Consider the following 17,795-nt stretch of genomic DNA (forward strand, 5'->3'; position numbering starts at 1 on the left):
CACGGCAGCTGGGATAGTGCTAGACTGATTGATTTCCTTTAAGTTAACCTATCTTCATCCAGTGCCAAATCATGGGCTTTGTTTGACTTTATCTCTCGTGCAAATCAATATCTTAAAATGATGGGAACATGATGTTTTATCTATGACCTGCACTTAAACAAATTAGGCTGATTCATTTACTGGTGAATAATTATTCACCACGTTAACAAATCTATTTAGCCAATTGAAAGCTGATTATCTTGATTTACCATGGTTGGCTGTTAATTGTACAACGTAAATGTAAATAATGGAATAATTTTTGTGAGAGAGGAATACTGGTGGGCCTTCCAAGTAATGATTTATTGGAGCCAGCACTATGCTAAGAATGCCTGCAAATAGAGATGAAGACCTGACTCTTTATTTCAGGGTGCTTACAGCCTAGGTGAGGAGATAGAACTCTGAAAAACGAAAGGATGTAAGGTTGCATATTGGCATGTTAGTCAGTGTTTGACTAAGGTCTCAAGGGCTCAAGGGCTCAAGGTCACTACATTTCTGTCTTCTACAGGCCATTTGGTCAAAGGGACTTGAGGATAAGGATAGGACCGGGTCCTCCAAGTGTAACCATCGGGACATAATAAGCGAAAACACACAGAAAAGCTATTTACATCAAGTTTCTTATATATTCTACATATCACTTTCATAGAAATACAGACAGCACAAATTTTTTATAAGTAGAAATAATTTGCCACAGCCAAGTAATCTTCCCCCTCCAAGCCTCCCTTGCCACCCACATGATGTTGTCCTCTCTATGTCTATGAGGTAGACTCAGCAGGCTTTGGTCTTTCTTCCATCATTGTCGTGGGCGCCCCGATTTCCCATTTTTCTGGGCTCTCTGGGAAACATGGGCCAAGCAGATAGATCCTTTGTCCTTCAGCAACTACACAGATTATGTGGAAAATCTGGATGTGTTAAAGCTGTGCGTGCTCACAAAAGGCAAAGGCTAATAGGAGGTCTTATGCAATTATGAAACTCTATGTAATTATCTTTTAGCCCACTTCTTACATCCAATGCTTTACTCTTAAAGTTTGGCTACCCCTCCTTGAGTAAGGATTTTTTTTTTTTTTTTTTAATTTTCTTCTTCCTTCCTATAGATAATTCTCATTCCTGGAAAGCTTAAACTGGCCTAGAAATCAAATGACTCTCTCCCTCCCCCCTCCCGTTTCACTTTTTCTCTCTTTCTTTTTCTCTCCTTTCTTCTTTTCCTCTCTTTCTCCCTGTTTTCCTCTTGGCTTATTTTTACCATTCTATTTAACCCTCCAAACAATAAGAAGAAGGAAGAATTATTACCTTCCCTTTAAAGATGAAAAATCTGAAACTCGAAGAGATTAAATTTCCCCAAGGTCACACAGCTAGTGAGAGACAGAGGCAGGGTTTAAAGGGAAATCTTTCTGCTCTGACACCAGTGTCAGTCCCTTGACAAAGCAATAGGTACCTGAGGAACAGGTACTTGGGACTTCATGTCTGTCTCTTTAAGGCCTGGTGTGGGATGATCACCAATACATTTTCTTTGAATTGAATCTTAGGTTGGGTTTTGGAACCCCGATTTGGGAGAGCCTCAGAGGTCATCCAGAACCTTGTTAAAAACAGCTTCATGGGATGATAAAGTAGGATAAGGGAGGAACCCATCTGACAACCTAGCGGGGTGGGTCCCAGAGATGTCTCTCCCCAGCTCTCCTCGCTTCTTCCTCCCCTCCCATGCAGCTCTTCCGGCTGGCTTCCCATTCTGTACAAAGCAAGGACCATACCTGTTTGTCTTTTAACTTAAACTTGAATGTTTCCCTTTAAATAAAAGTAACATACCTTCCTTGTAGAAAATGTGAAAAACCGACTCGGTAAAAAGAAAATTAAAAACCACACATGACCCCACTAATAGGAGATAATCACTGTTATCTCTGCTGTACCTTCCAGTGTTTTTTTTTTATACATACAAATATATTTTTTAAAAAATGCAATCATACTGTGCAAACTTTTATAACTGGTTTTTCATGCAACAGTATATTGTATACATCTCGCAATGTCAATAATTATAGGTAAACATCACCTTCAGTGACTCCGTAGCTTTGTCTGTGCTGGACAGATGGGCGGCTAGCTCATCATTCATCATCTAGTTACCTGCAAATTAACGTTTAGATCATGACTCTTAAAACTTTCAAATAAATTGTTTCTTGATGATGTCACTTGTGCAGGCATTTGCTAGCAGCAGTGAGGAGTCATTCAGTTTGTAAGTTAGCTTCATTTAAATCTAAGCCATGCTATACCTCCACAATGGATACATTCGCAGAAGAAGACAGCATTTTTGTGTGTATGGAGATACCACACTTAATTTGCTACATTATGGCAAGAAGATGTATCTAATGGTTTGGAAAGTACAATGAGTTCAGATGTAAAACGTTATTCATAACTAATTTGACATATGCATAAATTCAGTTCTAATGGAGATAACATATCATAGATGGACATGTGTTTTTACCCAAGAAAAATAATATTACAACAACGATCCAGTATTATGATAAACAGGCAGTGCTTAGGTAATTGTCATAGAAAGTAATACATTTGTTTATTAATTTCATTTCTCATGTTTTCTTCTTCCTTTTGGGAAAAAAATGTTTGCTTCTTGTCTTTTGGGAAAAAATGAGAAAATTGTTTTCTACCCGTGAATAACCACCTTTCTTAATTTTTGTGTAACAGACAGGATACGACTAGAAAAACAAACACAAGGCATTTAATACAGGGAACTAGTTATAAATGACTCGAAGGGATGAAACCAGGCAAAAGGGGGAGAAGTAACCCAGAAATTACTTACTGTTGGAAGGAAACATGGCTAGAGAACAAAAGGAAGGGATTGGGGTTTTCAGAGTGTGGAAAACATGACTGTTGTGCTGGTTAGTGAGGGTGCTGTACACAATGCAGTTACCATGGAAGACGTCACACTTTGGAGACACCGGAGCCATGGGATGGGCCGCCCGGCGATGCTGACCCCACAGAGAGGGAGCATGTGGTCGCTACCAGGGTCACCAAGGAAGGACCCGTTGCCACCAAAGCTGGGCTCCTCAAGGCAATACAGCTTCGTCCACAATTGCTGCCAGAAGCGAATGAAGAGAAAGAAAAAGAAAAAGGAGGAATAATAATCATAACCTCTTCCACTTGTAATTTCTCACCTCCCACCAGTGGCCCCTAATATGCAGAACTTAGGAAGGCAGCTGGAACAAAAGTCTGAGCAGAGCATGGGAAGGTGAGGATGATAAATAACTAGTCCATGAGGAAGACATCATTATCTTCCTACCACTTGGTGACACAGAGGAGGCTTCATGACAGCGCAAGAGCCCTAGTTGTGATTGGATCAGAGCACTGGCTGTCTCACCCGGAACTCTGGCGGGAAGGTCAAAGGGAGGGAGAGTAACCATCAAAAAGGCCCTTACCTTCCATACCCAGCTTCAAGTCATGGGGGGAAGCAGGTGCCCATTACTTGGTCCTGCAGAAATGGGGGCTGGGTCTCCTCTGTCAGTTATGGTAGTTCATAGTGTAGGAAGGAGGGTGAAAGGCACAGCCCTGGAGAGCTAAAGGATCTAGCTCCAGTCAACATGTTTAGATTTCCTCCATCTACACTGTCCTTTCCCTAACCTCACCTTCCTCCTCCCAGGTCTCTTGAGACAGGCCTCAAGAGAGTAATCCAGGCTTGAACTTGAACAAGGCACAGAGCTCTTAGAGGAGGCTAGTCAGCCCCAGACCTCTGAGCCCAACTTCTTATCCTTCTCTTCCTGATCCATGCTGATCCATGCTCCAAACCTCAGTGCAGGGAGGATGTTAAGAGTCTTCATTTAACGTCCTGTCCCAGGACAACCGCACACAATTCTCATGACACAGCCTACTGGGTGGGTTAAAGGAGCAGGGAGTGAATCACAGACTTGGCCCAAGCTAAGATGTTTGTAAACTGAGAACCACAGAAGGAAGTAGGGAGGCAGAAAAGAAATACAGCTCGCCTCCCAGCTTTGAAAAACTCATACGTGGCCCTTGAGAGAATGAATGACTGCAGAAGCCTCAATCCATTCATTTTTTCATTTGATGTATAATGATGGTCTAATATGTGCCATTCGCTCTGCTAGGTCCTGGGGATGCTGTGGTGAGGAATCACTGCACATAAAGCTAGTAACACAGGCAGGAAGCATCCCTCCCTCAAACTCCTGTGAGATTCCTCCTCCCAGTACCTTCTCCAGACCCTTGAACATCCCACAATGTAAAGACGATTCTATTTTACAGATAGATATACTAAGGCTTAGAGAGAATTATTGACTTCTCAAGTTCACGTTGGGAGTTAAACCCTCTATCAGAAGGGGATCTCTGATTTGCAGTCTCCTTGATAGATATTGCCTCCCTCATTCTCATTCCCTCCCACTCCATATTCCTTGGTGAGTGGAGCTGTGTGCCAGGGTATGATCATAGGTCTTTGGTATTGACCTATTTCCCAGTGGGTAGAGTCATTGATCTTGAAGTTATTGACCTACAAGCTTTGGGATGAGATATCCCTGTCCTTCTAGCCGGTATCCCTGGAAGTCTATGTAGAACAGATACTTCTGGCCAACACAAATCATTTCAAGCTGTGTTTTGCACTCTGGATCCACTGTCTGGGGTAGCTGAGATGGTCTGTAGAAACTTCTGCCTGGAATGGACTCTTCGTCACTCAGAGTAAGTGAAGCAGGTACCCCTTCAGCAACAGCAAAGTCTGTATAGAGGATGTTCTTGATGGATGGAAAGTTTCCAATGTTAGATAGAGGATATGTCCTTTAGTGCCATATCTTTAGTGCCTCACCTGGAACCTGACACAGAATAGGCATTTAGTAAATGTCTGTTAAGTGAATGAATAAGTGAGTGGATAAATGAATACATAGGTAAATGAATAAAGTTTAGTGGGAGAGAAAGTAGTCAAGTTGAAGCCAATGAGCCTACAAGGATGATAATGCTATTGATGGGACTGAGAAGCTTAGACATGGTAAGTTAGAGCTAATGGTAGAATCTTCCAGTGAAAATTTCCCATAGGAAGCTATTTGGAATTAAGACACAAGTGTGTCTGGGGGGGAGATCTGTAAGTGGTAATCGCAGTGGTAATTGAAACCACAAGTCTGGGTATGCTCTTGAGGGCAGTTAGTGTAAATGCTGAAAAGCAAAAGGAAGGACTAAGCAGCGGGGTTTACACCTTAGGCAGTGGTAGAAAAAGAGGACGGGGGAGAAACCGTGGACTTTGGAGAACCAGGAGAGTGGTGTCACAGAATCCAAGAGGGAGAAGCATTTTTTTTTTTTTTTTTTCAAAAAAAGAAGTGGGGATAGTGGTGATGAGATGATGTGGCAGAGCTCAGGGACTGAGTAGGCTGAGAGTGGTCTCATTCTTTAGACAACCAAGAACAGTATAGTCAGCAGGTGGAAACAGTGTTGGGACCTGGCTGGGAGTGTACTGTTGGCAAACCTCCAGGATACAGAGAGAGGATGGGCAGCTGGGGGCCAAGGAGATTGCTCTGAGTATGGGAAAAGCATCTGCAAAGCTGGAGTTTGAAGCCTCCTGTGTGACCTTTTGGGTCTGGAGATGGCAGCGTTCTTCTCGATCAGAGAAGCTGACCAGGAGCAAAGGAATGAAGAAATGCAGAATATGCTCATATTCAGGGTGAAGATTATGAACTCGGTCAGACCAATCCTAAGATCCTCACACTTAGCAGCTTTGTCAGGATAAACTCCTCAGCTCTAATATAAGTAGCCAAGTCAGTGAAGAGAGGATTTGAGACCTTACCTAGAGGACCTAGAGGACCTAGAGGACCTAGAGACCTTACCTCTTACCTAGAAAGGAAATCACTAAAAACAATGTGAAGAAGAAGGAGGAGAAGGAGGAGGAGGAGGAGAAGGGGAAGAAGAAGAAGAAGTCATTGTTGTTAGGGCGTCTATTTGATGGATCAATGATTATTAAAATCCTGAAGCATTTCTGATTTTGGCTTCTTATAACTTTCTCCTGTGGTGGTTATGGTGGTCATTTGGAGCGCGAGGAGGAAAGAGGGGGCAAGGAGACTCCCCCCTGCTTCACTGCCAGCCTTAGAGGGGAAAGAACATGAGGATAGAGGTATGTTTCAGGAAAAGTAGATAAGAGCCAAGAGTTGTTGACGCCTGTAGGAAGGAAGGACGAGAAGGATGCTTAGGAGTCAATGTGAAGCTGAAAACATTGCCTGAAGCTTCAGCCATCTGCCCCCTGCCTATGAGACCGGTGGTAAAGCCAAAGTGAGGTGATGGCAGTGGTTAACCTCAGGACTTCGGAGTCCTAGAGCCTCGGAGACAAGTTCTGTCTCTTCCACTCACCAGCTGGCCCTCTGGGACAAATGACTTAATCCTCAGTTTCTCACTTATAAAATAATCTGTAACAAGGACAACAAACAACAACAACAAAAGAATAGACTCTACCTCTTAAAGCTCCTGTGTGAATTAAATAAAATAATGTGCCTTGGACAGGACTTGCCTTTCAAGAAGTCATAGTTTCTAGAAATGTAGGTTGTTGGTTTTTTTTAAATGTTATTTTATTTTATTTTTTTAGATGTTTACTTATTTTTGAGAGAGAGCACGAGCAGGAGAGGGGCAGAGAGAGAGGGAGACACAGAATCCGAAGCAGGCTCCAGGCTCTGAGCTGTTAGCACAGAGCCCGATGCGGGACTCAAACCCACGAGCCGTGAGATCATGACCTGAGTCAAAGTTGGGTGCTTAACTGACTGAGCTACTCAGGCGCCCCTTAATGTTTATTTATTTTTGAAAGAGCGCAAGTGGGGGAGAGGCAGAGAGAGGAGGACAGAGGATCCGACGCGGGCTCTGCCCTGACAGCAGCGAGCCCTATGTGGGGCTTGAACTCACAAACTGGAGATCATGACCTGAGCTGAAGTCAGACGCTCCACCAACTGAGCCACCCAGGCGCCCCTTAGACAAGTAGGTTCTTACCAGCAACATATTAACTCTTTGGATCCCAACGGTCCTATTGGATAAACAGTAACTCCAGCATCCATTGACCTAAGTCCTAGCCCTCAAGGCTGCTAAACAGACTCTGGGCACTAGAATATTCTCTGTGCCAGGTCATGAGAAGGGTATGTCAGTTGTTTTCCAGGATGGTAGGCAATCTATGGGGTGCCATTTAAAGCCAAGAAACTCAAATGAGACCCAAAGGAGAGAAATCTGCTAATGAGCCCATCAAGATAAAGAGGTAAGAGTGTCAGCTTCTGACCATCTGTCTTGTTCTGGCAGCTCATGCTGTCCAGACCCCACCCCCTGCACCTCATTCGAAACTTGCCAATGCCATTGATTTGTATTAATCTGATTGAGCATTCATTATCCCAAGTACCAACCTGTCACTGTTTGCTTAGCTTGCATGAAACCAGAGCTACGCAAAAATCGATGTGCGAAATCTTTGTATCAACATATAAGAAATAAAAAGGTTTCTGCCGGCAGATGCAGGTTTGTAGACAGATTAAAACTGACAAATTGGCATGATCCACGGTGAAGGCAATGATGAGGTGCGGTGAAATGTCAAAGGTTTTGAAAATGGCATGCTGAGGAAAGAAATGCGTTGCTGCCAGCGGGGGAAGAAACGGAAAAAGCGTTGTTTATAATAACAGGCTTTTGGGTTTGCACAAGTACTGGTGAGTTTTCTGCAGGACTGACTTCTTTTCAGCAGAGTTGGCACCGTGTTATTGAATAAGAAAAACAAGGGGTTAAGAACTTCCACAAGGTCACGGTTCTCCAGGGACAGTGCCAAGACAGAACGGAGGAACCTGGCCGTTCACTTCCCCCAGCCACCGAATGCTCTGACACTCAGAGGGACAGACTCCCCCCTCTTGCCCCTGTATAACCTCTCCCTCCAAGAGATGATTGAGGGAATGCCTCCCATTTTGTTGCAAGCCTCCAACAGAATTTTAGAGCAGACCAATGAGGGCAGACATCTGCGTGTTTTGCACAACTCATGCTGTGTTCCACCCCTCCACTTACAAGACACTCTTGTCTTCGCTTGGATGAAAAACACCTTTAATAAGGATGATGGTCAAGGGGGCGCCTGGGTGGCTCAGTCGGTTGGGCGTCTGGCTTCCGCTCAGGTCAAGATCTCGCGGCTCGTGAGTTCGAGCCCGTGTCGGGCTCTGTGCTGACAGCTCAGAGCCTGGAGCCTGCTTTGGATTCTATGTCTAGAAAAAGCCACTTCTACTTCAACACTGCATAACACGTCTGTATATACAGTGCACCACAGCACTCCGTAACTGTGGCAAAAATTTCTTTTAATTTGGATTCCCCATGTCTCACAGCATACTTGTGAACCATCTGCTTTCAACACCGTTGAATTGTGTATGCTTCAGGAATGCAAATTCTCTCTCTCTCTTTTTTTAAAATAGTAGCCGAGAAAGGTAAATATGCTGCTGCTGAAGAAAAAGGAATCCGATCCAAACAACTCCAAAACCATTAATAGCCCATATGTGCAAAACTCAAAAGAGGTATCATCTTTGGCAAGTATGGAGGATGATATAACAGAAAGAGGCTGAGCGCTGAGATCACACTTGAGTTTGAGTCTTGCCCCTACTCGTAAGGGTGACATTTAAAAAAAAAAAAATCAATTTTCTATACCTTTCTCTGACCCTGTAAAATAGAAGTAAGATTCTGTAGGCGTTTCCCCAGGAGTCGATGACAAAAGGATTGTGCCGGGGCGCCTGGGTGGCTCAGTCGGTGAAGCGTCCGACTTCAGCCAGGTCACGATCTCGCGGTCCGTGAGTTCGAGCCCCGCGTCGGGCCCTGGGCTGATGGCTCAGAGCCTGGAGCCTGCTTCCGATTCTGTGTCTCCCTCTCTCTCTGCCCCTCCCCCGTTCATGCTCTGTCTCTCTCTGTCTCAAAAATAAATAAAACGTTAAAAAAAAAAATTAAAAAAAAAAAAAAGGATTGTGAAATATAGTACAACTAAAATTTTGCCTATAATGTAGTAGACACTCGAGGTTTGTTTTCCATGGGATCATTCGTTAGTGTGAACGATTATGTGTCCACACCTCCATCTCCTAGGGTGGATACTGTAGAAAAGCTGTGATTAGTGTGCTTTGTTATCTGGTTGTCAGTGGCTACGCAAGTATTTCCCAGCTCTAAAATGTTCACTCTTCTGAGCAAGGAAGACACAATCAAGTAAATAAAATCGCCCATTTGGCTGGGATTGATCTTCTAGTGGCCTTTTTTTTTTTTTTTTTATTCAGGGTATCTATTGCCGCCTACCAAATCCCCCCAAAACTTCGTAACTTGAAACAACAACAATCGTTGATTTTGCTCACAAATTTGCAATTCAGCCCGGGCTCGTTCTGGAAAGCTTGACTCTGCTCCATGTGGCATCACCTGAGGCAGCTCAACTGGGGACTGAAGGATCGATCTGCTTCCAAGATGCCTCACTCACACGGCCAGTCAATTGGTGCTTGATGTTGTCAGTCAGCTCAGCTGGGGCCAATGCTAGGGGCCTCAGTTTCTCTCCACATGGGCCTGTGTGGCCTGGTCTTTCTCACGGAACAATGGCTGGCTTCCAAGGACCAGCATCTTGAGAGAGACAGAACCAGGTGGAAGCTATGTCACTTTCTACGACCTAGCCTTGGAAGTCAATAGTGTCACTCCTGTCATAGGCGATTGGTTGAGGCAGTCACAGAAGCCTGCCCAGGTTCACGGGGAACAGTCCCAGACTCTACCTCTTGATGCGGAGGGACAAGTCTCTACAAGGGAATATGGAATGGGAAATATTGTTAGGGCCATTTTTGAAAAATATAATCTGTCATCATTTTTTTCCCCCAGGTCTTTTGATTACCATCTGGGTTCACTTTTTTGTTTTGTTTTTATTGTTTTAATTTTAAAGTTATTTAAATTCCAGTTAGTTAACCAACAGTGTGATATTAGTTTCAGGTGTACAATTTAGTTATTCAACACATACATACATAAAACACCCAGTGCTCGTCACAGGTACACTCCTGAATCCCCATCACCTATTTTCCCCCTTCCCCAACCTCCCACTCTGGTAACCATCAGTTTGTTCTCTATAGTTAAGAGTCTGTTTCTTGGTTTGGCTGGCTCTCTCTCTCTCTTTTCCTCTGTATGATCGTTTTTTTTTTTAATTTTTAAAAAATTTTATTTATTCTTGAGAGACAGAGAGAGACAGAGCATGAGCAGGGGAGGGGCAGAGAGAGAGGGAGACACAGAATCTGAAGCAGGCCTCAGGCTCCACACTGACGGGATGACAACAGCGAACCCAACGCGGGGCTCAAACCCACCAACTGCGAGATCATGACCTGAGCTGAAGCCAGACACTCAACCGACTGAGCCACCCAGGCGCCCCTCGCTTGTTTTGTTTCTTACATTCCACATATGAGTGAAATCATATGATATTTGTCTTTCTCTGACTGACTTATTTTGCTTAGCATAATACACTCTAGATCCATCTTGGTTCAAAGCTTTATTACTAAATTTGCCAGAACTAGGAGCTTTCCCCTCCTTTCGATTTGCTTTTCCATTTGGTCTCCTCTTACTCTTTTCTATATTGAACCCCACTCGTAAGTATGGGAAGGAAAATTCTGATTATTGCCCATCGTCATCGCCCTTCTAAAATCTTTGACTGCTCATTTCCTGTGGGACCTACTTCAAATCTCTTAACATGATGCTCAATGATTCCATGTACGTCGTCCTCTGGATGCGAGTTTATAGCCCTTGCTCATTCATAGTCCAGCATACACAGCCTGCTGTCTCAGTGAAATTAAACTAGATTCTGTTTTCTTAAGGCACCCGTGTGATGTGGAGAGATCTTGGACTTGTAGACTTTGGACTCAGTCAGACCTGGGTTCAAATCCCACCTCTGTCACTAGGCTGTCTCATTTATAAAATGAGCTTAGTAATTCTTGCCTTGCAGAACTGCTAAGAAGATTAAATAAACAGTGTAGGTGAAGTGACCGGCACAGAGGAAATTTCAAGTGAATGTGACTTTTTCTTTCTCCATATTCCTCTCAAGTATCTTATTTCAGCACCTGTTGTGAAGAGTGTCCTTCCAAAGCCCAGGTTCCCCAGACCAACACTTCCCCGGACACTGCCAACGGCACCCCAAACAGGAGTCACATGCGGGGCGGCAACATCTGTGAAACCACCTGACTTCATGCCATCAGGCACAGAAACCTACCCTATGAGTTGGTGGCATCCATGCACAGAGTGGGCTTCCTACAATTTCTGGTCGGGGCACCTCGCGTGGCTCGTCATACGTGGATTAGAAGCACGTCCTGATTTACATGCCCTTGGAGATTGTTGTGGGTGTGGCTTATTTGCCACAAATCCACACCGGACTGAGCAGATCTCAAAAGCAGCCCCTGAGAGCATCCAGTAATTTCCCTCTCAGTGTCCTTCCTCTGTTCCTCAATCTCCAGTCAAGTAAGGCATTTTGGGGCTGCCTCTAACATTTTGCCCACACAGTTCACTTACTAATTCCATTAAACGTATACCTTTCAGATTAGATTTCCATTTAGCAGATGATTTACTTAACCGATCAATAGGAAATTTCCAAGAATTGCAATCTCTCTATTTCCAATAATTTGTAGAGTCCTGGAGAGGTCATCTCTCTCATCTATATGAGAAACAACAGATCTATGGCAAGCAAGCCAAATTATTAGACTTAACCTTTTTAAAAGTTATGCACACTAAGAATGGCTCAACATTATGGTGCATTCAATTTTTAATGGAGTTATACTGAAGCTATCCTTCATTCTAGGGTAGAATTTCCTTTAATGCTGGCATCTCCCATGTCTCCTGTGAGCGTCCATCCATAGCCTCTCCTACGGCATCGTGCTATTTTACTGTTCTAGAATGTGCTGAAAAATCTGAAAGTCTGTGAAGACAGACACGTTGGGCATCCAAACTCAAAGACTGACATCCGTGCTTCTGGGAGGCTGGAGGCAGAGAAATAACGCCCTTTCTTTTCTTCTTCACTAAGCCCCAGTCCTGCTTTCAAATTCCTGTTGCATTTTTGCTTCCTCCAAGACACCTTTCCTGGTTTAGCTCCATTCGGCCTCGTTGCTTTGTTCACCCCATAATATGAATAGTTACTGTTTCCCCATTTATTTAGCTTTTCCTATCTGTTGGACCCTGCCCGGAGCACTTTCTGTTCACGATCTCATGTATTCCTCAAAATTACCTTGTAAAAGAGGTATTCTTGTATATAATGAGGGGCAAGCCAACCTGTCCTGTGTCACGTTGGAGCTGGGGCTGGGGATCAAGTCTGTCTGCCTTCAGAGATGCCCTTGACCACCCTGCAATGCCACCCGCACCACAAGGCTTTCCTGCCGTCCTCCCTGCCACCAATTTCACAGTCCCTGTGACAGAAGACTCTACGTGTGCTCATGGTTTTCCTTGAGTCCCGGTGCCCATTTCTTTGTGTGTCTGTCTCTCTGCTCGGACTAAGAATTGAAAAAAACAGGAAATAGATGATGGGCGGCCCAGAGCTTTATTTACTTCCCAGGAAGCACCTCTGGCCTGGTGGAAAGAGTGTTGAACCTGACGCATCACGATTTGAGGGTCAACTTTTGGCTTCCCCCCTCTTCTTATCTGTGCAATGTTGAGCCAATCTTGCTCATTTGTGATCATTTTAGAGTCCTGGGAGAGCAGTGCCCCAGTAGGCAAAGTAAACTCCTCAGAGGAGCCCCGGGGTTCAGGCCCTGGTCTCCTGCTGGGTGGTGGGGAGCCAATCAACAAATGCCCAGAGACGTTTCCTCCCCTGAACAACGGGAACATGGAATGGCGTGCCTGGCCAGGGGCCAGACAGCTGTCCTTCTGGTCCTTGGAGGATGGCAATGGTCTCCCATTGCGGGGAGAGGGATTTAAGTTAAACCTGAGGAAATATTTCCTGAGTATAGGCGCTGTGACACTCTGGAATGCAAGGTTGAGGAAGGCTGGAATGTCCTTCTTTGGAAATGTTAAAAAAAAGAACAACAACAACAACAACTACAAAAGCAAAACCAAAACCAAACAAAAAGCCATCTATTTGACTGTTGTGTTGCCTAGAGGCAGAAGATTAGTTCCTTTCAGACCAAGGAGTTAATACTGAAAAAAGAGATCTGCTTCTCGTCCTTCTCACCTTGCATAATGGGAAACTTCTTTTCAATGCTTGTAAGAGGTGTTACAAGTGCTATTCCCTGATAATCATCCCCGCACTTCTGCCCTGCGCCAAACATCTGGTCCAACTATCAACGCTGTTGCATACGGGGGGGATGACTCCTTGTGCATGGAGTTCTACAGGAAGCTTACGCTCCCAGGACCCAGATCCTGACATCCAAAAAGTTTCAAGAATCCAAATCCACCGTGGAATACACCACACGAGTGCTGTAAGGGCCACCTTCCCAAACTTGTTTTTAGAGGTAGCACTTAAACTGTGGGTTTTCCTTTGCAGCTACAACGGTTTCCCACCAATCAATCGGCAACCAACAAATACATAGCACTGGTTTTGTGAGCAAGAATGCATACAACCCTTTCCCTTTATTGTCTCATTCCTGCCAACAGAGAATACACTTAATTAAAAGTCATTGGGAAATGCTCCAAACAAAAGGGAAATGAAGCTCTTGAAAGGTGGAACATGTGTGAGCTCTGGGCCCATAAAATCATTAACTCCTTCGGAATCCTGGGAGCTGCCAACACAATGGTAAAGAGCGTGGCATTTCTCCGCACCCTGTGGCGGGCACATCGAGGATATAGGCAGCCCCCTCCCCCCACTACTTGCAAAGGGGCCTTGTTTTATTTTATTTTTTCAGTATTTTTAAACTTCTCTGTGTCTCTGAGACACAACTGGTCCAGGTGGGTGATGAGAAGAATGTCTAGTGTGACAGTTTCAAATAAACATTTTCAGTTTCCAAGGCTTGATTTTTTTTTTTTTTTTTGCCCCCAAGGCCAGACTAATTTAATTGTTATTTTAGTCCCTGGACCTGTACCATTTGCTTGGTCCTCAAAAATAGCATGGATCTTTAAATTTTTTTTTAATGCTTATTTATTTTTGAGATCGCGAGAGGGAGAGACAGAAGCAGGCTCCAGGCTCTGAGCTGTCAGCACAGAGCCCGACGCGGGGCCCGAACTCATGAACCGCAGGATCACAACCCGAGCCGAAGATGGAGGCTCAACCGACTGAGCCACCCAGGCACCCCTAAAGCATGGATCTTAATTTGGCATCCATGGATCGGCTTCAGGAGTCTCTGAACCTACCAGAATATGTCCAAAATATCATGTCTCTAGGCTTTTTTTCTAGTGGAGACAGTTTAAGCTTTCTTCAATTCTCTTGGGGATTTGTGATCGTAACATGCTATAAACCACTGCATGTAAGGCAACCCCTCTGGCATCAGAGCGTCCCTGTCCTATGTCACATAGGTGTCAATGTCTTGTCAGTGATTTGCTAAGGGAGGCCCTTCCTCTTGGTGGTGATATGCACGCAGAAGCAACGGGCCGGGGGGACTTTGTCATCAGGTGCAGCTGAGGCAGAAAGCTAACAGATGATCTCTCTAGGGTCCCTTCCAATTCCTAGGTTCTAGGACTCAGCGAACTGTGGCCCAGAAGTAGGAATTTGGGGCCACATAGTCGGCATTTCATTCCTGCTTTTCTTTCACCGGAAATGATTCATCCTCATTGCCTTCCTGCTCTTCCGGGGACCGGATCTGACAAGCAGAGTAGGAGATGGAGGGTGTTGGCTACAGGCAGAGGCTGGAGGGTCTCTGAGCCAGGGGATGTGGATGCATGAAATGTCCAAGGGGCAAAGCAAATGCTCTTAGAACACGTGGGTGCTGCTGGGGTGACATCTCTGTGCAGGGAAACGCCTGTGTCTGGGAAGGGTCTGCATCAGTCTTCTGGTACCTCCAGAAGATTGCTTTTAAAGAGTTAAGCGGTTGCCTTCTCTCTTCTTTTCGTTAAATGGAGCTGAGAATTGATTGGGGCTACCGTCCTCCAGCTGCCACTTCTGGTCCCACTTGGCTACGGCAGGAACAGATCTTCAAAATAAAATCAACATCAATAAAGCATCGTGGTGTGGTTACTCCAGCTGGATCCAACCTTCCTTACCTTCTGGGCTCCTGGGTCTGCCTGGGGGGGGTGGGGGGTGGGGGGTGGGGGTGGGAAGGGTGTCTAAGCAATGACTGAATCAGTAGCTCTAGCCCAGCAACAGCAGGCAGAGGAGATCAGTGGAAAGTTACAACAAACCCCTGTTGCTCAGACGGAGAAACAACAAAAGCCTAGCACGAGAGAGACAGGAGGTGGAGTAACTTAATTATTAATTAATTAATTTGTTCAAAAAATGTTAATGTTCTTACCATGTAGACGGCTCCGCGGCACCCCATGAGCCCACTGTGGGAGAATCTGTCCTCAAGGAACTTGTAAAGCCACTTACAGAAACCGTAATACTTTGAAAAGCTGTGGAGTGCAAACAGCCCAATTAACTCACGGGGTACAGACAGTAACTGCTATGGGAATTTCGAGAACGGGGAAGATGCCTCGATGGGGGATGGTCAAGGAAGGCTTTATGGAGGTGGTAAGAAGATAAGCGACTGTAGGAAGCGGATAAGATTGGGGGAAAATGGCGGACAGGGGGATTTCCGGGTTGGGAGGGAAAAGATGAGCACAGTCGTCGTGTAAGAAAATATGATTGATCCATAGTGAGCTAGCAGGCAGCTGTTGTGAAAGACCTTGGACGTGGGGGGAAACGTTTTTGATTTTATCTTGGCTGTGAATGCTGTTAAAACATTTGAATGGAAGCCGTGCTTTACAAAGTTTGTCTTTTGCTTCCTCCCTTTCCCTTTTTCCCTCTCCTTCTCTTCCCTCTCTCTCTTCCTTTCTTCTTTTTGTTTTTCCAAATTCAAGTTTTAGATTTTACCCAGCTGCGATTTTATGCCGGGCAACATTTCATTCATGGTGCCACCATGTAGTGTGCTGGCATTACATTTTTCCTTTCTGGAATTAATAATTAAACTGTTTTAAAATTCATGTTCAGGGTGCTAGACTTAAGGGCTAAATCTCTCGGAATGTCTGCTCAAACATATCCGTTACCCTCTGTTTTAAGTTTTCCTGGAGAAACACCTCTGGAGTCTGCTGGGTCCCTGCTTCAGTTTGGACTAGATGCTTTCCAGACGTGCTACCACGGGTTCTCTCTGGCATGTCCCGTCCATCCTTCTGGATATTCCTTGCACCCCTCTCCTGAGTTGGATACACTGTTTCTCGCATCTTGCATTTCCCCTTTTTGTGGTGGTTGTTTATTTTCTCATTTTGGAAGAGCACAAAGTATTGTTTCTGAAGAATGAATGCAGAAAGACTGCTTTCTGGAGAACTTGTTGGTCTGAAAACATCTTCACTCTACTCTGACTCTTTATTGATGGTAAGTGTAGAATTCTAGATTGGAAATAATTTTCCCCTGGAGTTTTGAAGGCACTTTTCTGTCTTGCAGCTTCCAGTGTTGCTGTGAGAAGTTCTACGCTATTTGGATCTGTCTTCCTTTGTGGTCCCCTGGTTTTACCTCTCTTGCAGGATGTTCTTTCTGACTGGGGTGATTAGTTTTGTTAGACGCTTACAGCCCTTTCTATCGGGGAAACTCGTCTTCCAGCTACAGAAAATTTTCTTCAACTATCCCTTTGATAACTCTTCTCTCCTCTGTTTTCTCTGTTCTTTCTGGAACTTTTCTCATTCAGATGCTAGATGGCCACAAATCCTCCAATCTTCTTATCTTTTCTGCTTTCTATCTCTTTGTCTTTTTAGTTCCACCTTCTGTGATATATCTTCAGCCCTATTTTCCAATGATTACATTAAATCTCTTATCTCTTCTATCCTCTTTTATCCTCCTGAAGGTCTTAATTATAGTTTTCTTTCTCCTCACTCTCCCATTTTTTATATTATTATTATTCCTTCTAACACTGTCTTTATTTCCTGTAAGTTTTTTTTCCCCCACTAACTTTTGATCTCTATTCAGGAGTAATGAGGTTTTTGGGGTGATGGGGTTGTCCAGAGCCGACAGCCAAGAAAGAATTCTTGAAGACGTCTTTGGTGCAAAAAGGTGATTTTATTAAAGCACGGGGACAGGACCTATGGGCAGAAAGAGCTGCACTGGGTTTATGAAGAATGGCTGGTTTTATACTATGGAGTTGAGGGAGGTAAAGTCAAAAGGGAGGCTTCCAGAAGGACTTTGATATGCTAAAGAGGACTCCTAAAATACCTGAGGCCTTGCTATTGTCAAGCTAGGGTTGTTTTCCCTCTAGTAAGGCGCTGTTAGGAAGGTAGGAGGTTCCTGGAGAAATGTTATACTCTGTATTTGCCTCATATTTGTCAATGGGCGGCAGGTTATAAGGAAATTTAATTTGACCTGCCATTTCCTTCTCACCTTTGTTCCCCACATCACTATGGGGGGGGGAGGGTGATGTTGGAGCTCCAGAAAACTGAGTCTATGGGTTTCTGGAGATTAGGCTATTGACAAGATTGCCTTTTTCTTGTAATTTACCGAGACATTTGTAAACTGATGGAGACTCACGGGTAGGACTGTGATCCCTATCAGTTAACCATTTGTTTTCTTTCCTTTCCTTTGTCCTTGGGCAGCCGGGAGTGCCTGAGGAATATCACACATCCCACCTGGGGGGATGGGGAGTGGGGACCAGTGCTAGCTTGCACTTTGTCCTCAGCCTGCCCCAGGCTCCCTCATGAGGAGGTTTTCCTCAAGTATATGGGGATCTTTGACTGTTACTAAGATC

The sequence above is a fragment of the Leopardus geoffroyi genome, chromosome D1 (assembly GCF_018350155.1).
Source record: "Leopardus geoffroyi isolate Oge1 chromosome D1, O.geoffroyi_Oge1_pat1.0, whole genome shotgun sequence".
NCBI lineage: Eukaryota > Metazoa > Chordata > Mammalia > Carnivora > Felidae > Leopardus > Leopardus geoffroyi.